General features: G+C 42.8%; 1 protein-coding gene across 1 annotated transcript in view; it reads left to right on the top strand.

Annotated features, from left to right (window-relative positions):
- Nucleotides 1–26,401, top strand: part of LOC102450210 (uncharacterized) — a 174,846-nt gene that overhangs the window by 56,525 nt on the left and 91,920 nt on the right. Inside the window, exon 3 of the transcript XR_012906209.2 lies at nt 793–860. The gene's annotated coding sequence lies outside the window, so the exon portion shown is untranslated. The remainder of the gene's footprint in view (nt 1–792; nt 861–26,401) is intronic.

Raw genomic sequence — 26,401 nt, 5'->3', positions numbered from 1 at the left:
CTAAGAGGTTGGTAGAAGAGAACAAATGGCTAAAGTAGCAGTGTATGAGTGAAGCTTTTAATGGACATAACATTACATTTCACTTACTAATATGCTTCAGTCTAAGCAATAGGATTTCTCAACTGGGATGCGGCTTTGATCTCTAATCTGTCTGTGACATCTATTTTGCAGTTTGTTCCTTTTAAAGTCTGCTAAAAATCATTCAGGAAGGATAGTTTAAAATTAAATAGTTTAAAGCTTCATACTGATCAAAACCACCGAAGGGTTTTGAGATAGCTGCAAGAATTGCTTGTTTGCTCATTTGTTAATGTTGCATGAAGCATTTTTTTAGTGCTCTATTGCTTAGCAAGTAGAACTGGGTGAAGTTTCTTTGATCAAAACTCTTAACATTAATTTTTTGATAAATGGTTTTGGGTGGGAGTGAGGGAAAGGAAATTCTGAAAAATCCTGGGACAGACAATTACACTGTATACAATGTTTAATTTTTGACGTTTTCAAAGTTAAACATTTTGTTTTTTGCTTGAAATGACTAGAAATGTTTTTTTAAATGATCAATTGAAACAATATTTTGCTTTGGGACAAATGAAACCCTGGGACTGATGGTGTATCTTTTTTTATTATTATTAATCTTTCACTTGCCAGTACACTAAAATCTGTTATTCTCCAGTTCTGTTTACAAGTTCAGACAGACTATTTGGCATGATCCTGAAAACGCACAGGCATCAAAATAATCCAGTTCTGAGTTGAAAGGCAACTCATGTAAGTAAAGTTAACTTCAATAATTTTTTTCAGGACTGAGCTATCATAAACCTGCACTGCTAAGGTGAATGAGAACTTTTGCTATGAAGCCATCAAATGGGGTAGGTATAAATGTTGAGATTTGTAAGATGCAAAACTCCTTCCAAATAGTAGTTCATGTTGAAATGGGAATTTCAACCATACATTTATGTAGTTAACATTCTCCACTTATTTATATACTGTTGAATATCTGACTACCTGTATTACGGACCCTGACAGTTTCTGAATTTCCTGTATGCTGTATAGGAAAGGACTGTACTCAGGTATTCACAATCTACACTCAATTGCAATGTTTGTACAAGGGAAGCCTTGCAAGTTATCATTCTGAAGACTCATAATTTCCTGATCAATATTATCATAGCAAAATGGATGTGGTAGGATTACATGTGAAGTTCTAAACATAAGATGAGATCATGATTAAAAGTGTGTTTTCCACAGAAGTCAGGGAAGTGGCTAAAAGGTTGCTTCAGCCAGGTGTCAATACAGGCTGATGGACCATTACCTACTAAGTGGCCATTCTTTGGCAAGAAAGGGAACAGAGGCAAAAATCTACATCTTGGCAAAGAAACAATATGGAGTTTCCTCCCACACAGACTGTGTGTTGCCTGGCTCCCAGTTGAAAATATTTTTCAAGAGGGAGATTGAAACTAAAAGAAGCGACAAACACCCCAAAACAATATTTTTCTCTCTAAATATCCCACCCTCCTCAGCCCATAGACGCTCGGGGGTTTTCGCCTTCCTCTGTAGCATGGGGCATAGGTCACCTGCTGGTTTAAACTAGAGTAAAAGTTGAATATTTTGTAACTTGAAATCTTTAAACCATGGTCTGAGGACTTGAGTAACTCAGCTGGGGCTAGGAGACTATTACAGGAATGAGCGGGTGAGATTCTGAGTGTTTAAATTGAAGTGTCTGAGAAATTTCCATTTGGGATGGCAAGTTGTTTGCATGTTGTTCCCTCGAAGGACTAACTAACTGGATTAATATACTTAGGCCAGTACAGAATGTACATTTCCAGGGGAAAATCTGGAACTATGAGTGTATTGTGGTTACCCTGTGCTAATCTTTAAGGGTGAAAAGAGCCAAGAAACATAGCTGGGACTTCTGGAGGGTGTTTGTGCACAGTCCAGTTAGAGGCTACAGAAACAAGGTCATATAAAGGGCACCAAGTTTCAGGGAAAGGGTGACACAGCTGCTTATTGACCTTGATTGTTCCCTGGTATATCACAGGTATCTGTTGGAAAAATGCAGATTATTTCGAAATAACTCCCTGCCCTGGGCTACTTCTTACCCACCTCACGGCAGTCGGTGTCTTCCCCACTTTACTCCTCTGGGCTGGGAGCTTCTCTAGCTGTTCCTCACTGGCTGGCCTCCGTGGCACCATCCGTCTGCAGATCTTCCAGAGCTCTGGCAACAGCTCCTTCCTCTGTGATGCCTGGCCTTGACCGAGCTGCTCCACTGGCCTTTATACTGGTCCTCCAGTTGGAGCATGACCAGCAGGTCTGTGGGGTTGGGGCTCTCTCAGCCAGATAGCCCTGGTTGACTGCTTCAGGCCCAGTGTGGGGTTGGTACACTCCATCACACTCCCCTTCTTTTGAAATAGCAAGTGGAGCGTCCATACTACCAAGCCCGTTATTTTGAAATAAGGGACTGGTTATTTCGAAATAATAACTCCTGCTTTCCATGAAGAATAACACGTGTTTCAAAATCATTATTCTGAAATAGCAGTAGCATGGATGCGCTACTGCTGCTATTTCAAAATAACTACTCCCCAGAGTCATTCAAATTAATTACTCCCCAGTGCCTTCTGGGGCGCTAAATCGAGGTAGTGTGCCCACATTAAGGGAGCCTGCCTCAGATTAATTTTGAGGCTTCCTTGTAATGTAGACATGCTATTTCAACATAGTTATTTTGGGAGTTATTTCAAAATAAGTTATTCTGAAATAATTTCCTAGTGTAGATATGCCCTTACTTGGAACCATAGTAACTGTAATTACTATGTAAGGCTGGCATTAGAGATTTAAATCAAATAGTCCACCTACTTGCCAATGCAAGCTAGTCAATAGCTAGAGGAGCTCAAAAACCAGAGAAGTCACAATTACAATAACTGCTATAAATACCTATTTTCGGACTCATTCTAGAGGGTTACTCAAAACCAATATTGATCTAGAAATCCATTTATTTTATAGGCATGTTCACTAAAATGTTTTCTAAGCTATAGAGTGCTTTCTGCATTCAAGCATGTACATCTCCTAATATTAATGGAAGTTACTATATACTTGGACCGTTGAGTCAAGAACAATAATCTCATAAACTGTTTCTTCTGCTGTGCTGTGTCATAATTCATAATTTTATGTTGCATCTAAGCTCAGTGCCTCGGTTGGCATCACTCTTAGATCTGGTGTGTGCAGGGCCCACTTGTCCAGGTAATCGCTAGGTAGTTAATATTCAGCAGGGCCAATCATGTGCATGAGAATTTACAGCATCAGTCCCTTAAACAGGAAATCAGCCACAAATGCACTAGTAATATCCATCTACTCTTCAGGGAAACCCTTAAATGGAATGTTCCTGCAGTGTGTTCATCATGGGATGAAAAGCAGGTCTTTGAATTACATGTACCTTCCAGATAGCTGAAATGGGGACCAAGAGGAGGTCCCTAGTCCCAGTCCCAGTCCCAGTCAGATGTGAGATTAGATCCCACAAATCTTGATTTCCAAGCCCCTGCTCAAAGTACTGAACATTCTCATATATGATGTAACAGAAAAACATTTCATATAATTAGGATTCTGCCAAATTCACAACCATGAAAAATGTTTCACAGACACTGAAATCTGATCTTCTGTGAAATCAGGTCTTCTGTGTGCTTTTACCTAATACTATACAGGTATTACAGGGGAGGACAGTATTTCTCAAATTGAAGGTCTTGACCTAAAAGGGCATTGTAGGGGGGGGTCACAAGGTTATTTTGGTGGGGGTCACGATATTGCAAACCAGTGTTCCCTCTAAGCTGTGCGGCAGGAAGCCCTGAGACTCTGTCTGGGTGGGGCTGATTGATCACCTGTGAAGCTCTGTGCAGCTTAGAGGGAACACTGTTGCCAACCTTACTTCTGTGCTGTCTTCGGAGCTCAGTGACTGGAGAGTGGTGGCTGCTGACAGAGGGCCTAGTTCTGCAGGCAGCAATGCAACATGAGGGTGGCAATATCATACAATTCCATCCTTACTTCTGCACTGCTGTTGGTTGTGGCTTTGCCCTCAGAGCTGGGACTCCAGCCAGCAACTGCTGCTCTCTAGCTGCCCAGCTCTGAAGGCGGCAACACTGCCAACAGCAGCACAGATTAAGGGTAGCTGTACTGCAACTCCCTCTACAATATCTTTGTGACCCCTCTGAATGTCTTTTTGGATCAGGACCCCTACAACTACAACACTGTGAAATTTCAGATTTAAATAGATGAGATCATGAAACATACGATGTTTAAAATGACCATGACAATGGCCAAAATGGGCCATGAACTTGGTAGGGTCTTACACCATGTGTGTTAATATGAACACACCCATCCCATCTTCTTGGTAAGTAGAACTTTGCGAATGTTCCATGTGAGAACTTGAACATGGTCCTTCTGATGTGATCAGAAGTCTGCTTTCCCATGCCTAATCATCTGTTTCCTATGTAAATAACTCAGATTGCCAAAAGTATATTATTGGATTTCATAAGCCATTTGTGAGCCAAGGGAGAACACTTTGTTACCAGAAACACAAATTTTCCCATCATATTCATTTGACAGCTTCTACAGCAAAAGCTCAGAAATCCAATAATCCCCACCCCAACACACTTTAAAACGAGACATCACATACAATAAAACAAAATGGGAAAAAATAATTCCAGCCAAGGCTACTACTTCTTTGCCTCAATGCATTTTCAATTCATTTTAGAGCTAACACTGTGGTAGGGCTCATGGAGTAGTGCTCTAGTTAATCTGTGGGATTTGTACCTACTGTGTGTGTGTGCTGTGATCTGATACGAGACTCTTTTCTTACTCAGGTCGAGAGAAGTTTTGCCCAAGTAAAGGGTGAAAGGGTCCCCTCTCAGTCATAATGCACAATGCTCATGTCTTCTGTGACCATCTTGAGAAGCTTCTGTAGTAGAACTGCACTGACACAACCTTTGACTTTCATAGGTTCATGTTATTTTGTGCCATGAAAACTGGAACAGAGGAAAAGGAAATGGGTTACTCTATAGCAGGAGCAGCAGATATAATAGGCAGGGAAAGGCATTGCCTTTCCAAACCACCAACCTGGCCCCACTCAGACTTTGCCCCCAGAACACCTCTTGTCGGCGTACTGGGGGTGCAGTGTTGCTGCCCCTGAGTGCCCACCCTCCCCATGCTCTAGGGCTGGGGAGGCTGGGGCCACACACCCACTCACTCTCCCCATGATGTGGGGCCAGGGAGGCTTGGGCTACGTGCTCTCTGCCTTCCCTGTGCTCTGGAGTGGGGAGGCTTGGACCTTGTACCACCTACCCTTCTTGTGCTCTGAGGCTGGGGCCACATCTTCCTGAGGTGCTCTGGGTGGGAGGAGTTTGGCTCCTGTGGGAGTGGGGTTAGGGGCTTGTGTACCCCAGAACCTACCTTCACCCATTACCCGTGGAGTTTAAACACAAGTCCATAAACCAAAATCCCTGGTTTTTGAGAGAGATGTCTGTCTACACTTAAAAACAGAAAGACGTGGTTCTGGAGTCTGGACTAGAATCCAGGACAAGCACATCTGAGCTTTTGGAGGGTATGTTCAAAGAAGCTGGGAGTGTTTTCCAGAGTGAAGCTAGCTCTGAATTGGGTTATATGATCCAAAAATGTAACCCAATCACCCTCAACTTTTTAGATAAAAGATCGGGGAAACAAGAATATGAACTCTTGCTTGTTGTTCCTTCTCTTTCAACAGGCAGCTCAACTCTCAGCGTACCTCCTGCTGCTCCATAATAGTGAATATTAGAACTCTGTATGCTAAATAAAGGCAAACCTTTGAAACTACTTCCCTATGCCTCCATCTTTATTAAATAAAAGAGGGAACCGTGTATTTCACTGCTTTTCTTTATCTGGTCTTACAAATTAATAATTTTGAAAAGGAGGGGGAGGAAAGGAAACCAGTTTAGAAGATTCTTTTTTCTCTTGGTGGATCCAGACAACTCAAGACTAATTCCACAGTGAGAAAAACAACTTGTGAGGCTTTGTGCCTTTTCTCGTCAGCCTTAAATTATAAAATAGTAGCAGCAAATGCTTGCTCTCAGTCCTACTTCTCAGCTCCCAACTAAATCCCATTGAGAATAACTCACTGACTCAGGCTAGATCACTTCTGAATGCAACATCTCATAGTTTTTAGTCATGTCCTACTTTTCCACAATTTACAGCACATAGGCACAGAAATCAGATCAAGCCACTTAAAGTCACACACTAAGTGGCTCATTTTAAATGGGATCCCTGGAGGATACTTCTGTTTCCCAGACTTCTATAACCTCTAGACCACAATGCCTCCCTAGTACAATGCAGTCTGAGCATTCAATTATGGCTCTGGCTGTGGAGTGAGCTCCCTAGGTTCCCATATTTGTTGTGACTCAGAGTTTTTCGGTGTGGTTCTTATTGTGGTTGATCTTTTTATGGAACAGCACCACTAATATGGGGAGGGTTTGCAAGCAGTCTTCAAGGGCCTTGTTGGAGCTTCTGACAAACAGCTCACTGCAACTCCATTGGCTCTCATTTGAGCTACTTATCTAAGTAAAACATCACTTTGTATTGGGCAAGGGAGACTTGTATATGTTTAAACTTCAGTTCATTGATCAGTCACACAGCCAAAAAGAGTACTTGAGAACCTCCAAGGTAGTGAGTTTGAAAGTGATCACTGTACATACGTAGGTAAACTCTGACAGGACTTATTTGTACAGTACTGTTAGGATATGTCTACACTACAGCACTAATTCGAACTAACTTAATTTGAATTAGTTAATTCGAACTAAGCTAATTCGAACTAGTGCATCTAGACCTAAAAACTAGTTCGAAATAGCATTTTGCTAATTCGAACTAGCATGTCCACATTGAGTGGACCCTGAACTGAGGTTAAGGATAGCCGGAAGCAGTGCCGGCAGGGCATCGGGTTAGGACTTAGAGTGTGGAGCTGCTGTCTCAGGCTAGCCGAGGGCTGTGCTTAAAGGAACCCGACCCCCACCTCGGACAGACAGTTCTCAGGGGTTCCCCGCTCGCTTGTCTAACTCGATGAGGGACAGCAAAGCAGTCCTGGCTTGGAGTGCCCTGAATGCCCACATTCGGCACATCACAGCACTTGGCCATCTGCCCGGCTGCACTTGCCGCAGGCTGCCATCTGGGGGGGAGGATCAATCGGGGGGCTGCAGGAGAGCTTCCACCCCGAGGAGCCCACAGAACCACCCCAGTCCTCCCCATCGGGGGCTCGTACCCCATTCCTCCCTCACCTCCTTTCACTTACCCCTCCCTGACTCCCCTTCCTGATGTACAAAATAAAGGACACGTGTGTTCAAAAATAGAAACTCTATTGAACAAAATTCGGGGAGACTGGGAAAAGGAGGTGGGAGAGGGGAAGAGAGAGGGTGGGAGAGGGGAGGGCAACTAAAATGATCAGGGGTTTGGAACAGGTCCCATATGAAGAGAGGCTAAAGAGACTGGGACTTCTCAGCTTAGAAAAGAGGAGACTGAGGGGGGATATGATAGAGGTCTATAAAAGCACGAGTGGAGTGGAGAGGGTGCATAAAGAAAAGTTCTTCATTAGTTCCCATAATAGAAGGACTAGAGGACACCAAATAAAATGAATGGGTAGCAGGCTTCAAACTCATAACAGAAAGTTGTTCTTCACAAAGCAAATAGTAAACCTGTGGAACTCCTTGCTGCAGGAGGCTGTGAAGGCTAGAACTAGAACAGAGTTTAGAGAGAAGTTAGATAAATTCATGGAGGCTGGGTCCATGGAGTGGTATTAGCCAGGGGATAGAAATGGTGTCCCTGGCCTCTGTTTGTGGAAGGCTGGAGATGGCTGGCACGAGACAAATGGCTTGGTCATTGTCTTCGGTCCATCCCCTTCGGGGTAGCTGGTGTTGGCCACTGTCGGCAGACAGGATACTGGGCTAGATGGACCTTTGGTCTGACCCAGTACGGCCGTTCTAAGCTCAGGGATCAGGGTCAGGGGTCTCACTGGACCACCTTGATTTTCATGCAAACCTACTCCTGGGTGGCCAGGCTGGCAGCTATCCTGCCCTAGACGGCCACTTTCCTGTGCCTAGTGCGGAGGTCATGGATGAGGTCCACGATCTCCGCACTAGACCAGGTGGGTGCCCGCCTCTTGCGGCCCCAGGCAGGCTCCTGTGAGCCGCCAGTTTGGTCCCGCGAAGAGGCGGAGGGCTGGGTGGCAGAGGGTGGCTGGTTCGTGCCGTGCCAGGTGCAGGGTCTGCTGGCTGGGTGCTGGCAGGCTTGCACCTGGCACGGGCACCGTAGCCAGACCGTGCCCCTTTAAGGGCTCTGGGGCTGGGAGGGCGGCAGAAGAGTTTCCCTGGTGGTGCCCAGAGTGGCCACCAAGGAAAGCTGGGAAGGGCTAGCCTCCCACTGGTTCGAATTAAGTGGCTACACAGCCCTTAATTCGAACTACTTAATTCGAACTAGGCGTTAGTCCTCGTAGTATGAGGTTTACCTAGTTTGAATTAAGCGCTCCGCTAGTTCGAATTAAGTTCGAACTAGCAGTTTGTATGTGTCGCGCCTATCAAAGTTAATTCGAACTAACGTCTGTTAGTTCGAATTAACTTTGTAGTGTAGACATACCCTTATATCTGATCTCTGCTAGTTACCCTGGTGTAAATCTGTAACTATACCCTGGATCTATTACTGAATTCCGTGGGTTTGTTTTAGGACTTGGTCTCTTAGAAGAAGGGGAGTGCAAAGCATTTCCATTGACTTTGATAAGAAATCCATGGATTAGATACACAGGTGTAACAGAGCATAACTTTGCCCACAGATCACATTTCCTTCCCTGATCACTAATTTTCTATTTATCTACAGAAAATAGATGTGCATCTTAGATCATGTGCTATCATTTCTAATCTTCTGATAACCAAAGCCACCAGATGCTTACAATATCGTCCTTATTTTCTATGACAAGCATATTAAATGAGAAGATTCTTCATTGCTGTTTCCCCCCATATTGTGTGTTCTGAGATAGGCCAATCACTACTTCCTACAGATAAAATGTAGGTAATATATCCTGCCATGTTGGGTACAACACCCTTCTCTATATTATAGAGAAGGGTGTTGTACCTGGCTTCTTTCTATTTTTTCTCCCTTCATGTAGTACTGTCTCTGGATGTCTTCAGGCAGCATAAACCATATTGCTACATCAGAATGATCTTAAAAAAGATGCCCAACTGCTCCATTTCAAGTGCCCTTTAATGTGAAACAAGAACATGAGTTAATCCACTTAAGAATGTCCATCATTCAGCCACACAACATCTTGCTGAGGAATATGAATCTTGCTGTGCTGTCCAATCACAACTGCCCCCTCCTTAGTCCAGGTTGCCTACTTACCTAATTTTCATAATCTAGTTGTTCACCATCAAATATTTTGTTATCTCTCCCCTGTACTTGGACTCGGTGGACCATTACACTGCCAATAATTTCCTACATTCTAATCTGAAATAAACAGTCTGCTATAAATCATTAACACTAGAGCTAGTCAAAACTCAGGATTTGTGTTCCACAGGGAAAAATCCTAGAATTTTCTTTTCTCTCAAATTGTTAAAAACAAAAAACCCCACCCCACGATTCCCTGGAAAATTTTGTTCTAGAAATATTAATGTCCTTATCAGTGTTAGACATTGCATGTGGGGACAATAGTTCTGCTCGGGTCGGTTTAAGTACGCTGTTGACTCTGAGTCATAGGAAATGGCTGGAATGAAATATATTGATTCCAATTACTATCATTTTTTGGTGAAGTTGGACAAACGTAAAACTGCTGCCACTGTGAAGAAGCCATAGAAATCCAGGAATCATATTGCCCAGCAAACACTTGATCTTCTTGCCAAGCAGAGAGACATGGCAGCCAAGGGCAATACCAGCCTGGAGTATAAGTTCGTCTATAAAATGTTGAGAAAAAAGACGATAGATGATTATGAGCAGTATCGGCTTGCGAAAAAGCAAATGGCAGTTGAAGAGAAAACGAGTTTGCAAAGAACTCAATGTGAAATCCAGTTAAGCCAAACTCTTCCAAGCACGTTTGTTGACAAAAACAGTAGTAAAATGACAAACAGATGTGAAATGGAACAAATTTGCCTGTTCTTTTATAGTGAGCTATTTTCATCAGCAACAACAGTGGAGCCATTATACCTGGGCTCCGTCACCCCCGAACCTTATGTGCTCTGTGAAGAAGTGGCAGCAGCCCTTCAGAAGATGAAGTTGGGAAGAGCATCAGGTTTAGACCAAGTACACATAGAAAAACTTTGTGCAGAAGGTGATACACTTTTAAAGCACTTAGCGTGAGATTCTCAAGATGCATCAAAGAGGGGAGAATTCTGAAAGACTGAAAGAGATCTCAAACTATTCTTCTGCTGAAAAAAGGTGACTGAGACGACATTTGCAACTATCGACCCATCTGTCTGCTTTTTCATATTTATAAGGTCTTTATGAGAATGATCTCTGTCCATATTGAGGGTGTCCTCGAGGAAAACATGATAAGGGAACAGGCAGACTTTCATAGGGGATTCTCCACAGTGGACCATATTTTTGTGGTCACACAGATGTCCAAAAGGTTTAAAGAGTACAAGATCCCACTATGCTTGTTATTCATTTAAAAAAACCTTGGCTCAGTGGAACAAAATGCAGTTTTAAGTGCTCTCTTTTCACAGGGTGTTTCCCCTGTGTATGTTAGAATCATACAAGATTCCATGATGGACATAACTATGGAAATAATGCTTTTTGATGATCCCATGATCATCAAAGTTAAGCAAGGTGTAAAACAGGGTGACGTTTATTCACTGAAGTTGTTTGCCAATGTCCTGGAAGACGTCTTGTGGAAAACCAAAGTGAAAGATGAATTTCTGATTGATGGCGAGGTTCTTCAGTTGCTCCTTTTCACAGATGACATTGTCCTAATTGCTTCAAAATCCACATCACCTTCCTCAATGACATTCGTAAGAATGTGAAGGAGATTGGCCAGACCATCCATACTGGAAAAACGAAGTGGATGAAAAATGCACATTTTTCAGAGTAGGTCATGCAGTTGGATGGACAGACTGTCGAGCTGGTAGATGAATATGTATATATTGGAGAAGTGTTGCAGATGGACAATGTGTTGGGTCCAGAGTTGAGCAGGAGGTCGGGCTGGATTGCCTTTGAGAGTCTGCATAGTATTTTTGTACATCCTAAACTTTCCACCACCATGAAAGCTCATCTCTTTAATACCAGTATCTTTCCGGTAATGCTCTATGACTGTGAAAACCTGGAACATGACATTTATAGAAGAATTAAAGCTGCAAATCACCCAAAGAGCAATGGAAAGACACATGGTGGGTGTAAGTAGGCTACAGCATGTTACTATTGATGATCTGTGTGCAAGAAGTGGTGACAACAATATCATCCAAGTTATGTATGGTTGGATAAGGACATGGGATGGTCATGTAGCGAGACTGAGAGACAACAGATGCACAGCACTTATACTTCACTGGTATCCACGAAACATAAAAAGAACAAGAGGAAGGGCTCCAGGATGGTGGGTGGATCCTTTATGGAAGATTTATGGAAGGACATGGACAAGAACTGAACAAAACAGGACGGTGTGGAAAATTGCGATCTGCATTGGTGGTGAGACCATTCACATCGATGAAATCATGGATCTTCCAAGTAGCCCAAGGTTTATTAATGTACTTAATTTTGATTTTATATAATTATTTGTCATGTGACAGTAAAACAAAATCCATCAAGCTTGTTGAAACAAGGTACTTCTATAAAATCAATTAATTTATGTGAACATTTTTTTTACTTTTTTTGTTCAAAAATATTTTCTGATAGGAAAACTGTTCCATTAATTTTGACCTATTCTAATTAATATATTCCTCAGGAGATGTTGCTCCATATAACAGTAATAAACATAAAGTGGACAAGAGTCATAATTTGCTCATGATGGGGTTTCCTCTAACTTACACTATTGTACTAAGCTGTCACTTTTGTATCAGGTAGCAGGAGTGGGATGCACATTGATCGTGACATAGTTGTTGTCACTAATTAAAAAAAACAAAGCAGATGCAATTTCACCTCTACTTCTCTCCCACTCCATAGAAAAATAAAACTCTGCTGCAAGTAAGCACAGTCTTCAGAGGATGAAGGCATGTTCCAGTGTTTTAGTCTAGGCTCCTCTCCAGTTAAAGCTTCCTACTAGAGAATCATCATAACTTGAATCATTATTTCCCCCTGAGAGCTCTATTTTTCACTCGTTATCCTGCTGGGGCCTGGAATTCAATTAATCTGAATATAAACGTATATAAGTCATATCCTAAGGAAAGGATGTAGCAACAAAAGCTTCCTCTCAGGAACAATGTTTTTGAAGTCTTCGTCTGACCTAGTAAGGAGGATGATAGTGAGGAGTTGTTTATAGTACATTTTCTTTGAACTAAGAATTAGAACGTGGAAGAACTAAGCTTACAGCAAAGATATTGAATGCACTGTACAGTGCTAACTGGCAATGACTGAGATTAATGACCATTTAAAGATGGCTCCTATCCACCTTCATAATGAGTGATTTATAGGCTTCCCATTTTTAAAGTGACACAATGCTTGTAGTCATGTTGTTCCCAGGACAGAGACAAGATGTCTGAGAAGCTATTAAAATTGGAGCTTTGCCTTAGTAAATAAATAAGCACTATTGCCATGTGTTCTTGGGTAATTAAGAGTAAAAATTAGTGGATGATCATAACTGGGCAGCAAAGCTGCTCAAAGAGACATGACAAAACACTTTCCTAAGATTCCCTTCTCCTTCTCTTCCTCCAATTTTTGGAAAGGCCCATGGACTATGTGCTGGTTTGATACAATCAATTTGGGGTTTTTCATCAGGTCTGTGTCTAGACTGGCCAGTTTTTCCGGAAAATCAGCTGCTTTTCTGGAAAAAACTTGCCAGCTGTCTATACTGACCGCTTGAATTTCCACAAAAGCACTGACTTCCTATTGTAAGAAATCAGTGCTTCTTGCGGAAATACTATGCTGCTCCCATTCAGGCAAAAGTCCTTTTTACAGTGTAGACAGCTCAGATTTGTTTTTCGCAAAAAAGCCCTGATCGCGAAAATGGCAATAGGGGCTTTTTTTTGTGGAAAAGCGCGTCTAGATTGGCACGGACGCTTTTCCGCAAAAGCGGAGGCAATTCCCCAGAGTTGACGACAGGCGATGCTGTGGGGGCCATCGGAACCCCTACAATGGCAATAACACTATTTATTGTCCCAGAACATCATGTATAATTATAATATGTGCTATATTTCCCCCTTTTGTGCCCGGTTGGCATTTCTGCATGTTCTTTGTCAGTGCTTTAGTTACATTTGCATCAAGGTGACCAAGCCTGAGTAGCATTTATATATGACTGCCTCTAAAATTGTGTAAATCAAAAATCTGAGAAATTGGTAACAACACCAAGACTATCTATTTCCTTGTTAGTTGCTCACTTTGCTCTCTTCCCGTGAGCCTGCCATCATACACTCAGACTTCCTTCTATTTTATTAATACATTGACTATTGTTGTGCTACTTTGGCTACAGAGGAGTTCCCATGTACACAAGGATGTATGTTATAATACTGTAGGCATCTCTGTAGGGTGCTATCTGAAATACATGGCTGAACTTTCAGTTTACTCCATGCCAGAGGTGCAATAGTAGATTTTGGGAATAAAAGTGGGTGTCTCTGGCTGGAGTCCATGGTGGAAGTGAGTGTGTTGTACTTAGAGTAGCCGTCCTGCTAGCACTGCCTAGATGGCTAACATACATAGAACGCAAGGTTCATGTTAAGGATGTTAGGAGATGGGTTAATGACTAATTGCGACACTAGCCGCAAAGGAGAAAAACAGGCACATTGTCAGTATTATTCCAGGATACTTAAAGTACTAGTTCTGGTACCACTTACACCTGTGTAAATTTGGTGTAATTTCAATGAGTAAGTCTAGATTTACACTGCTGAGTGTAGACCCAGTATTGGGTCAAAATCTTGTTTATTGCTTCCCTAGGCAGACCCCAGTGAGGCAGGGGTGCAGACTGGAAGCATGGTGTCCCGGGGCATCTAACAAGTGGAACGCTAGGTTGTGTCAGGTCAGTGCAGAACATTTCTCCTTAACTTTCCTCTAAAAAAGAGCGGTGTTCTTTGACTAAGGCAGGTGAACAACTGTGTCAATGGCTACACCTTAACATATCTGTCCATGTCCCCTCAGGATTGATAAGCAGAGGACTGAGAAATGGATGTTTATTCCTCGTGCCTTTTGAGCATACACACTGAGGAGCAGTGTTAATTTAGGAAGACAGGGCATAACAATGCCGCCACACATCTGGTTTCCTCTCTCTGAGAGTGCTTAGCACCAGATGACAACGGGGTTTTTGGTATCTTCTTCTGAAGCAACTACTGAGGAATAACTTGCCTGCAGTTGAGGCTTCTCTGTGGTCTAATGGATCCACCAATTCTCCCACAGGCTTTCTGTTGCTGCTACTTAATTATTTATTCTTCAAATTCAGGATTGGTGCTTAGGGACCCAGTTATGGCTTTTCTATTTTCAGGGTCAGTCCTGGCTCTCACAGAGCTCAGAGGAGCCTGGAGGCAGCTTTATGTCATGCAACTAGAGGACCAAGACAGTGGATCTTCATTTTGGCAAGAAACCTAATCCATGGGGCACAGTGAGGGTTAGGGCTCAGGACTCTATCATAATGCATAAATACCAGCATCTGTAGCCAGATCACTGCCCTTTTCTATCACCTGAGTGGTGCTAGGAACCATAACAACCTGAAGAAAGTTCCCGAGTCCTGGAGCCGTCAGACAAAACTCTCAACCTGCTGCCCCATGTTGCATAATGAGAGGGATTCAGCTAGAATACCTTTGCTGACCCAAGCCCTGGCAGTATGGCACAGGAAGAGAACAATCCTCAGTTATGTTGAACCCAGGCAATTTAGAGCTGTTTAGGTCATAACCAAAACTTTAAATGGAGGCTGATGGGTAGCTAGTGGTGATCCTGATGCATCAGTATCATGTGTTCACAGTAAGATACACTGCTCAGTAAACAGTCACTCGGTTCTTCATTGACTTCAGTTACTGACCCCCTGGCTTTAAAATGTAGCCTCATGCAAAGCACACTGCAACTTGGAGGTTAAAGAAAGGAAAGCACAAGCAAGAGCCATCTGAAAGAAAAGGCTGCAGCTGCAGCTACCAAAGGCTGACTGGGTTATTGCTGCAATGTAACTGTTGAACACCACATTGGGTCTAAAAACACTCCTAAAACATGAACACTAGTAACTACACACTGGAAGCAGTAGTCATGTAGGGTATATCTACATTTGCACCCTCTTTTGAGAGAGGGATGCAAAGGAAGACATTTGAAATTGCAAATGAAACCAGGATTTAAATATCCCGTGCTTCATTTGCATAATCACGTTATGGCGCTATTTTGAAATCGCGCTATTTCGAAATAACAGATGCTGTTAAGATGCAGTTATTTCAAGAGAAAACCCTTCTCTCGAAATAATCTTTATTCCTCATACAATGAGGTTTACCAGTTATTTAGAGAGAAGGGTTTTCTCTCGAAATAACCTCATCTTAAAAACATCTGTTATTTTAAAATAGCGCCATAATGTGATTATGCAAATGAAGCATGGGATATTTAAATCCCGGCTTCATTTGCAATTTTGAATGTCTTCATTTGCATCCCTCTCTCGAAAGAGGGTGCAAGTGTAGACATACCCGTAGTCATCTCTGACTGCTTCCCCAAACCAATTATCACTTCACTCTGAGCTGAAGACAATCCCAGTTTGCTTTCATGCCTGCTAATTAGTTAGTAGCTGAGTTGCAGAACTGCACCATCCAAACTGAATAAGATGGAGATGTACATTTGAGTGTCATTAGGCCCCTGAAAATGCCTCTTTACTACCCTTCTGCTGGCTTGTATGCACGTGGAATAGGAAAGGTACAGAACAGCATCTTGCCAGGCTCACTTGAGTGCTCTTAAGGAAGAGCAGTGATTGGCCACACCTGTAAGACAAAATAATTAAGCCACTTAATTCATCAAAATTACACTGTGGAGATCAGGAAACTTTAGGAATTGCACTGAAAAGTCCTTAGAAATTCCTAAGAGAAAAGAGGAAGGGTAGGAGCAGTAATCTACCCCCATGGATATTTCACTGGACTGGCACAATTCCAGTGGTGTTAACCTGGCCTGTACAGCTGGTCAGGATTTCTGAGGGACTGCGTTTGGAGAATGCTGAGGTGCCAAAATCAAACCTTCTCGTTGATGCTGTTTGAAGCTGTGGCAGCGCAGAGGTGGGGTTCAAATGGAAGCCAGTTGTCCCAGGTTGGAGTTCTGAGGGCTTCCTGGCTCATTGTCATGACCACTCAAACCTTGCTGAAAATCCTTCTGTGCCAAGTCCATTACACAATCCTTGTGTAAGGATTTATCCCTGAACACAAAAAGCCAGTAGTTCAGTGTAGCACATTTAGACTCAGTATATCCCTGTTGTCTGATCTTGTTGCCACTGAAGTTAATAGGGAGCCATTAAAGAAGATTCCAGTTAGTTTCAGCAGAAGAGGGAACATACCCAAATTTACCACAGAAAGGGCAAACTAAAAATTCCTTTGATGAATATGCACTAAAGCATTGAGATGGAGAAATATGCCTTTTATAGTCCCAGGCTGAATAGGACATTATTATAAACACAGTGTAGCTAGTAGGAGAGGTGAAATCTCTCTTGTTTTTACAATTTTGCTTAAAGTGGTTGATTGCCGTGCTGCATACAGATTTGGAAAGGATAAACATAATGAACTGTGGAATGTAAGCCTGTGCAGTGAGGCCGATCCAGGCAGTTCTGATGAGTTTTCCCCAAAGTTCCACATGTGTGGATCTGGGGACTTAGTGCATGCCCATTTCTAACTTTAGTTTTTCCTCTCTTTATGTTAGAAAATTGTGTGGGGGCAGTTTATGGGATCTGCTGCTGACTTTGCCTTCATTTAATTTCCTTCAGATTAGCCCTGTGGGGCCAGATCTTAAAGGGCTTGGCTCCAATTTAGGCACCCAAATAAGTGGCTGGATTTTGAAAGGAACTTTCTTGTTGAATCTGGACCTCTTCTGAGAATCTGAGCATGAGACGCACAGGCAGGGCTGCTAAGTTCTAAGCTCATCAGATCTCAAAATTGGGGCTGGATTTTCAGAACATTTGAAAAAACCTGGGCTCTACATGATTTTTCATTCCATAGCTAGGAACAGAGAATGTGATGAAGCATACTGAAAGCAGCTCCTTTTAGATTCACCTTTTCAAAAGTAACCCTAGGATACAACCGCCAATGTGAAGTAAAGAGGAAGCAAACCGATCAATGTTCTTGCACAAGAGGCCAGTGTAGACAGGCAACATGAATTACTTGTGCAAGAAAGCCCTATGGTTAAAATGGCCATCAGAGCTTTCTTGTGCAAGAGAGCATCTACACTGGCATGGATGCTCTTGCACAAAAACACATGCCAGTGTAGATGCTCTCTTCTAGAAGAGTTTTTGTGCAAGATCATGCCAGTGTAGACATAGCCTAAATGTTTGGACCTGATCCTGTGAGGTGCACATTTTCCTCAACTCCCACTAGCTGAGGGTGCTCATTACATCACAGGACCACTCTTTCTATGAAGACTGTGGTTAGGAAGCACTGCATCATCACACCTAACTAGGGCTTCTAATTGAATTTGTAGAATGGATCTTATTAACTTACACTGGTTTGGAGCATGAGGTAACTGGAAATACTTCATTACATTCTGCTATATTTCTTAAACTCACAACATATCTGAACTATGCATCTTATTGCTTGCACAAAATGATGTATATGCTTGACATAAACACATGCAGCTTATTAGTCCTTTTTAATTCTGTACAATTTCATTAAAGAATTACTGTAAAAAAATCCTTGATGCCTAAAGATCCAAAGTCAGGTTGTTGCTTATCACTTTCCCTCAGACACTGCAGATATTCCTACTCTAGGACAACACTGGGATCCCGGCCGTGTTGTATAATCCCTTTTTCTGCAATGACGTTCAGTGAATTTGAACATTGGTTTTATCCAGTTTAATTGAGCTCATGCTGAAACTTTGAATCCTGTTTTGGATACTGCTGGTTTTACACAAAGCTTTAATGTGTTCAGCCTCAGTTAGTTAAGCTGCTGTAAAGCTATTTTAATTCTGAATTCTATTGTCAACAAGATCACAAATTGTGACTAGCTACCAACGTTTTCCTATTTCTTAAGAAAATATTTTTTTTTGGGGGGGGAGCAAAGTTTCTGTTGCTGACGTGGGTGCTATGTAACTAAGTAAGGACAAAATATTTCCTCCGTGTTTTTTTTTCTTGCTAAAGAAATGTTTTGAAAATATATCTTAGCTTCTAAAGATAATGAAACAGCCCCTAATAATATTTTTTACATCTTTTACCAAACAGCTGTTTAATTTAAGTGTGTCATAGTAGGCTTTATTTCAGCTACTAAACCCTCTGTAATGTGTAGTTCATTCCCAAGTCAATCTCCTACTAATTGGATTCAGCAGCTGTGTGCATTTATAATCCAGATCTGTGGAAAGATAGGGGTCTTGGACAACAGTGGACTTAAAATGGATTTAGCACCTTCTAACTCCTCTCTGCCAGTTCAAATCCTTTCTAGGTAATTTGTGATCAAATGCAGCTGTTATTTGTTGGCTATTCAAGGGCATGTGGCATTAGTGTGCAAAACTAATAACCTCAGTCTTGTTCCAAATGGAGATGCAATGATGATTTTGTGATGGTAGGTGCAATTGGAGCTATGTGGAACACTCCATTACTAGGCTCAGCAGAGGTTTAGGAATTAGCTACACAATAGGCAGAGCATGTGCATGGACACAGGGATTTGTCTGCACTGGAACTGAAAGTATATCTGGCAGGGGAAATTATATTGACAGTTACACTGTAGACGTATCCATAGAGATAAACCTCTCTTCCCCCATTTAATGGAACTCATCTTAGGTCAAGTGTAGGGTAGCTGGGATAGAAAATAAATAGAGATAACACATGTTAGCTCAAGTGGAGCTAACATGCTAAAATTTTTCGACAGATCCTATATTCCTCAAAAAATGAGATTTACAGGATCTGTCAAAAAAGGGTTTATTTTCAACAGATCCCTGTCTAGACTGCCGCTTTTTGTCAACAAAGCACCATGTAAAAAAAAAAAAGCGGCGGCCATGTTTATGCTAATGAAGCATGGGATATTTAAATCCCTGCTTCATTAGCAATTTTCATGTGCCTAATCTGCATCCCTCTGTTAACAGAAGGATGCCGTCTAGACATACCTTCTGTGTCTGTCTGTTCAAAAATTTCTCCTAAACATTAAGAGCTAGGTCCGCCAAATTAGATATGTAACTTCCTCTTATCATAACTTAAAGCAAGGTAGGGATTTGATTGTGCCAGGAAAACGGCATGTGCCTGAAATGAGATTGCTTTTCATCAAAACAGAAAAAGGAGGGCTCTTCTGTATAATGACCACATGGAGGCAGCAGGTGACATGGGATGGAAAGCGGGAAAAGTTATACTGTATAATGACCAAAGGAGGAAAGAAAATGACCAGAGATGGGGACTGGGACAGATATAACCCCATTGGTGCAGTAAGGGTCAAGGATGGAGAAAGGGACAGATATCTACTATATAAATGAGCTTCTCATAAAACCATACAGAATCACCAGTAGGTGAAAGGGGCTAGTTGGGGGTGTGCCCCCATCCGGGACTGCCCCAGCTGCAAATGTACCACCCTCCCAGGCACACTTTAGGGAAGGCAGGGGGGGCTGAAGCTCCACCCCCCACCCTCCATTCATGTAGGAACATTGCTGGCTGGTTCCCTTTGTCAGGGAGCTAGGGGAAAGTGCACATTTTGCTGAACTCCTCACTCTGGCTGGGAAGTTCAGGAGGCAGATGAACCTGCCCCAGCCGGGGGACATGCAACTCCAGCAGGTACAGCTGAGGGAGGGGTTCAATGGCCATGGAGAGGTACTTCTCACCTGGCCCAAAACTGCTGGGGCAGTCCTCTCTCCCTGAGGCAGCCTGCATACTGAGCCTCTCATACTCATCCCCACTCCAGAGCAATGCTTGATATGAAGCATGTATATTTGCATTTTATTTTCCAAAAAAAACAAAAATTAAAGACCCAAGTAACACTGGGTAAATCTTGTAGTGCAGGGGTGGCCAACCAGTTAGAGACTAAGAGCCAAAATAGCTGTAGATAGTAGTGCAAAGAGCCACATAGTACATATTTATATATCTATAAGGCATGTATTATATATTTTATTTTTATGAATCTATAACCCTAAGGCACCCCTAGCCTCCTTGCTCTAATGCAATGTACTCACCCCTCCCACAGAGCTAGGCATCCCCAGCTTCCCTGTTCTAATCCAATGCACCCACCTCCTCGCCCAGAGCCAGGCACCCTCAGCCCTGCTGCTGCTCTAACCCAATCCCGCCCCCCCCTTTTTCCCAGAGCCAGGCAACCCCAGATTATTTTATTAACACACCGAGTCTCACTGGAGCTGCCGCCGCAGCCACACTCTTTTCCCTCCAGGCACTGGGGCATGTGTGAAGAGTGGCCATGAACTGTCCAGGTGCACAGCTCCAAAAGACAGTTGAATGTTCCCTCGAAAGCAGGTGCTTCCACCTCCTCCCCAAATCCTGGACATTTTTTTGTATTTTAAAAAAGCTGGCCGAATGGCAATTTAACATGGGAAAATGAGGACATGTCCGGGAAAAACCGGACATATAATAACTCTAGGAGAGCGTCTAGGAGAGCCGCATTTCTATGAGCAAAGAGCTACATGCAGGTCAAGAGCCGGGGGTTGACCATCCCTGTTCTAGTGTGAGCTATAATGGACTTATTTTAGCCCTTGGAAAAGCTGCCATATTGACAAACTCAACTGAAGAGAACTTGCAAAGGGCAGCTTAGTTATTTCTACATACATATATAAGCCACAATAACATTTAATTATAAAGAATTAGAGGAAAAACTCTTAGTTGCAGGGTTTTCCTCTGCATAAGAATGTAATAGATAAAGTATAAAGAAAAAGCAAAAATAAATGTATATAACTGGAACACCTCTCACCATAAAGAAGTCCTTTGGTATGACACAAACAGCTACAGGAACAGTGGACAGGAAGAATCATGGCTTCAGAAGATAGCAGATATAATCCTGAAATGGTCTGCTTAAAAGCTGGGTGATGATTTATGCCTGAGAAGTTGGGGAGGAAAGGGGCATAGAAAGAATGAGCCTAATTCTCCTCTGTTTGATCCCAATGTACGCTGGCCTAATTACATTCCTCCTGGAGAAATGGAGCGCCTCACAGGGTTCGACCCCAGAACCAATCAGACCTGAATGTGGTTCAGGGGCTCCTACTTGACCAAATAAATTAACAACTAAAATTTAATGGAAGACAGAGGCTTTCTCCCACAGGGTCATAGTCTAATGCTATTGAATTTAATGGGAATTTTGCTCTTGACCTAAATAGGCTCAGGACGATCTATTGGGAGTAACACTCCTGAATTCACAGAGCTAACTTGGTGAAATCTAACTCTAACCTTTAAGGAAAGAGTAGGGAACTGCAAAAATGTTTTCGTTGTCCCATTGAGCACCATCCTGTCATTCTTGCCTTCTGACAACATCTCGGCTTGCGGTGTCTAGCTAGCAAACTGCATCTGCAAATAGCTCATGGTTGAGACGTGAGCAACTGAATGTGGAGGTCGCAGAGTATCAAGGGTACACTCAGAGCTGGGTGGGAAATGATTTTCCTGTCCCATGAACATTTGAATTTTAAAACTTTTTCCTGTCCTGCACTATGATGAAGTGAAGATCTTTAGATTTTTTTTTGAGAGACTGCTGCAGAATAGCCAAGAATTTTGTGATGAGAACATTCACCTCACAGGCGAGAGGCCAGAATCAGACCTCTTCTCTGAATCAGGCAAAGCATGTATTTGTACTGGGTTTCCACAACTGGGTTTCCACATGTGAGGTAAATGTTAACCACAAGGCTCCTGGCTACTCTTTGGGTGTGGGATGCCTGTGCTCTCCACATAAGAACATACTGGGTCAGACCAAAGGTCCATCTTGTCTAGTATTCTGTCTTCTGATAGTGGCCAATGCCAGATGCCCTAGAGGGAGTGAACAGAAGCAGGTGATCCGTCTCCTGTCATCCATTTCCAGCTCTGACAGGAACTAGGGACACCATTCCTACTCATACTGGCTAATAGCCATTGATGGAGCTAACCTCCATGAATTTATCTAGTTATTTTTTGAACCCTGATAAAGATCTGGTCTTCACAACATCCTCTGGCAAGAAGTTCCACAGATTGACTGTGCGCTACATGAAAAAATACGTCCTTTTCTTTGTTTTAAACCTGCTACTTATTAATTTCATTTGGTGACCCCCTACTTCTTATGTTATAGGAACAAGTAAGTTACTTTTGTTTATTTGTTACACACCAGTCATAATTTTATATTCCTCTATCATACACCCCCTTAGTTTCTTCTTTTCTACATTGAAAAGTCCCAGCCTTTTTAATCTCTTTTCATATGGGACCCATTCCAAACTCCTAATAATTTTTGTTTCCCTTTTCTCAACTTTTTCCAATGCCAATATATCTTTTTGGAGATGAGACCATATCTGTATGCAGTATTCAAGATGTGGGAGTACCATGGATTTATATAGAGGCAATAAGATATGCTCTCCACTCTTATTCTCTATCCCTTTTCAAATGATTCCTAACATTTTGTTTCCTGTTTTGGCTACTGCTGCACATTGAGTGGATGTTTTCAGGGAACTATCCACAATGACTCCAAGGTCTTTCTCTTGAGTAGTTGTAGCTAAATTAATCCCCATAATTTTGTATGTATAATTGGGATTAATTTTTCCCAATGTGCATTACTTTACATTTTATAGAATCCCAGTGCTGGAAGAGACCTCAGGAGGTCATCGAGTCAAGGCCCCTGCCCAAAACAACATTTAGCAACATAAAATGTCATTTGCTATTTTGTTGCTTTGTCACTTAGGGTATGTCTACACTACAAAGTTAATTCGAAATAACAGCAGTTATTTCGAATTAACTTTAATAGCGTCTACACAGGCAAACTGCTATTTGGAAATAAATTCGAAATAGTGGAGCCCTTATTTCGAATTTGGTAAACCTCATTCTACGAGGAGTAACACCAAATTCGAAATAGCTATTTTGAATTAAGTGCTGTGTAGAAAATTAATTCGTAATAGGGGGCCTCCAGCCCTTCCCAGGGAGCCCTGGTGGCCACTCTGAGCACAACCAGGAAAACTTACTCTCCTCTCCCCCAGACTCAGAGACATTAAAGGGGTAGACCCTGGCCACAGTGCCTGTGCCAGCTCCAAGCCTGCCAGCCCAGAGCCAGCAGTGGCCACCGGAGCCCCTGACCCAGTGGCACCAAAACATGAGCCAGTAAGCCACTGGCAGCCAGCCCTCAACAGCTCCCCAGAAGCAGTCTGCCAGCTCCCAGGAGCCTGACAGGGCCTGGAGAAAGAGGGCGCCTTCCTGGTCCAGGGTGGAGATCATGTACCTTATTCAGGTTTGGGGGAGGATGCCCCCAACGTCCATGATCTCCACACTAGATGGAGGAATGCGGCCGTCTATGGCAGGATAGCTGACAGCCTGGCCACTAAAGGCCTCTTCTTCCCCTTGCTTCCCCCTTCCAGCTTCCTCCTCCCAGGTTTCCCCCTCCCCTCTCCCACCCTCTCCCTTCCGCTCTTCCACCTCCTTTTCCCAGTCTCCCCAGAGGTTCATCCCTTCCCCCCAGTTTTGTTCAATAAATCCAGTTTCTATTTTTGAACATATATGTCTTTTATTTGAGATCAGGAAGGGGGGCTAGGGAGGGGTAAGTGGAAAGAGGTGAGGGAGGAATGGGGCATGAGCCCCCAGTGGAGAGGACCAGGGAGGCTCTGAGGGCTTCTCAGGGTAGACACTCTCCCTCAGGACCTCCTGGATCTTGACCGCCCCCCGATAGACCCCCTGGATGGCAGCCTGCAGAAAGTGCAGCCGGACTGATGGCAACGACCCCCCGAGACGCACTGGCATGCCCAGGGGCAGCTCTGGCTCCATGTGGCCGAGTGCTGTGGTGTCCTGAGTGCGGGGAACTCAGGGCACTCCAAGTCAGGACTGCTTTGCTGTCCCTCATCGAGGTAGACAAGCAAGTGGGGAACCCTGAGAACTGTTTGTCTGGGGTGGGGGTTGGGTCCCTTTAAGCACAGAGCTCAATTAGCGTCAGGCAGCAGCCCCACACACTAAGTCCTAACCTGATGCCCTGCTGGCACTAGTTCCGGCCAGCGTTAACTTCGGTTCTGGGTCCGCTCAGTGTGGACGTGCTATTTCAAAATAGCAAAATGCTATTTCAATATAGTTTTTGTGTATAGATGTGTTATTTTGAATTAGCTTCATTTGAATTAACTATTTCGAATTAAGTTAATTCTAAATAGTGCTGTAGTGTAGACATTCCCTGCGTGTTGTGAGATCTTCTTGAAGCTCTTCACAGTCTGTTTTGGTGTTAACTATCTTGAGCAGTTTAGTGTCATCTGCAAACTTTGCCACCTCACTGTTTCTCCAGATCATTTATAAATAGGTTGAATAGGATTGGTCTCAGTACAGACCCTTGGGAGACACCAATAGTTACCTCTCTCCATTCTGAAAACTTACCATTTATTCCTACCCTTTGTTTCCTGTCTTTTAACCAGTTATTAGTCCATGAGAGGACCTTCCCTCATCCCATGAAAATTTACTTTACTTAAAAGTCTTTAGTGAGGGACCTTGTCGAAGGCTTTCTGGAAATCTAAGTATACTATATTCACTGGATCCCCCTTGTCCATATGTTTATTGACCCCCTCAAAGAACTCTAGTAGATTAGTAAAGCGTGATTTCCCTTTACAGAAACCATGTTGACTTCCCCCCCCCCCAACAAATTATGCTCATTTATGTGCCTAACCATTTTATTCTTTACTATAGTCTCAACTAATTTGCCTGGTACTGATGTTAGAGTTACCAGTCTGTAATTGCCAGTATCACTGCTAAAGGCCTTTTTAAATATTGGCATCATGTGAACTGTCTTCCAGTCATTAGTTACGGAACCTGATTTAAAGGATAGCTTACAAACCACAGTTACTTGTTCTGCAATTTCATACTTGAGTTCTGTCAGAACTCTTGGGTGAATGCCATCTGGTCCTGGTGACTTGTTACTGTTAAGTTTATCAGTTTGTTCCAAAACCTTCTCTAATGAAACTCACTCTGGAACAGTTCCTCAGATTTGTCACCTAAAAAGAATGGCTCAGGTTTGGGAATCTCCCTAACATCCTCAGCCATGAAGACGTAAGAACAGAAATTCCATCCTACCCTTGTGAATCCTGGAAAACAACAGTTATTTGTGAAAAGTGACCTTATGCTGTTCTAATTTTTTGGTTCCACAGCTGTCAAACTTCATTGTACCATGACTCTCTTTTGACAACAAAAAATACTACATGACCCTAAGAAAGGGGACTGAAGCTTGAGCCCAAGCCAGAACTCCACTGCTCTGGGCACGGGTAGCAAGAGGGTGGAAGGGAGGCAAACCCAAAACCTGAGGACCATTCAAAAGTGGTCGCCTCCCACTTTGGGGTCCCAACTCACAGTTTGAGAACTACTATTCTGGTTCAAAGAATTAGCATTAACATAAGTAATTAAGTAACATTTATGGGGACTGCCAGAATACAGCATGATCTTGCCACTCTGCTTCCTGCTTGATTTTTATGCCACTCAGCGATTATCCCAGGCCAGGGAAATCCTCAAATGTCTAGGTACTGCAACCTTGAACCTCTTTTGTACTGTTGGAGCAAGGGAAAAGGAATGTGGAGGCTGAAGAGCTGGTCAATGACTTTCTCTCATTGCTTTATTCCCGTGGTCACCAACCAGTAGATCGCGATCTACCGGTAGATCTCAGGGGCTCTAAGAGTAGCTCTTGAGCCCTCTCTGAACTGTGCACCTGCGCAGTACATTTACATTAGATTTCCTCATGTAATGTAGGCGGGGCTTCAAGGAAGGGGCGGGGCAGTAGATCTTCGTCTGTTCTGAGACTTAAAAAGTGATCTTGGGTGTAAAAAGGTTGGAGACCACTGCATTCCAATAATAGCATGCTGCTTAAAAAAGATAACTTTATTTGTGAAGTAATTTTAGCAAGACAATATTTACATAAGACCTGAAGAAAATGTACTTGAGGAACTAAAGGACTGCTCTATGAATGGAATGCTAATCAGCTCACAAATACAATCTAGTTCTGCAACAATTTATATCAGTTAAACATTACCTCTTGTT

The sequence above is a fragment of the Pelodiscus sinensis genome, chromosome 10 (genome assembly GCF_052426305.1).
Source record: "Pelodiscus sinensis isolate ZL-2025 chromosome 10, ASM5242630v1, whole genome shotgun sequence".
NCBI lineage: Eukaryota > Metazoa > Chordata > Testudines > Trionychidae > Pelodiscus > Pelodiscus sinensis.
This window is presented reverse-complemented; position numbering and strand designations above follow the sequence as displayed.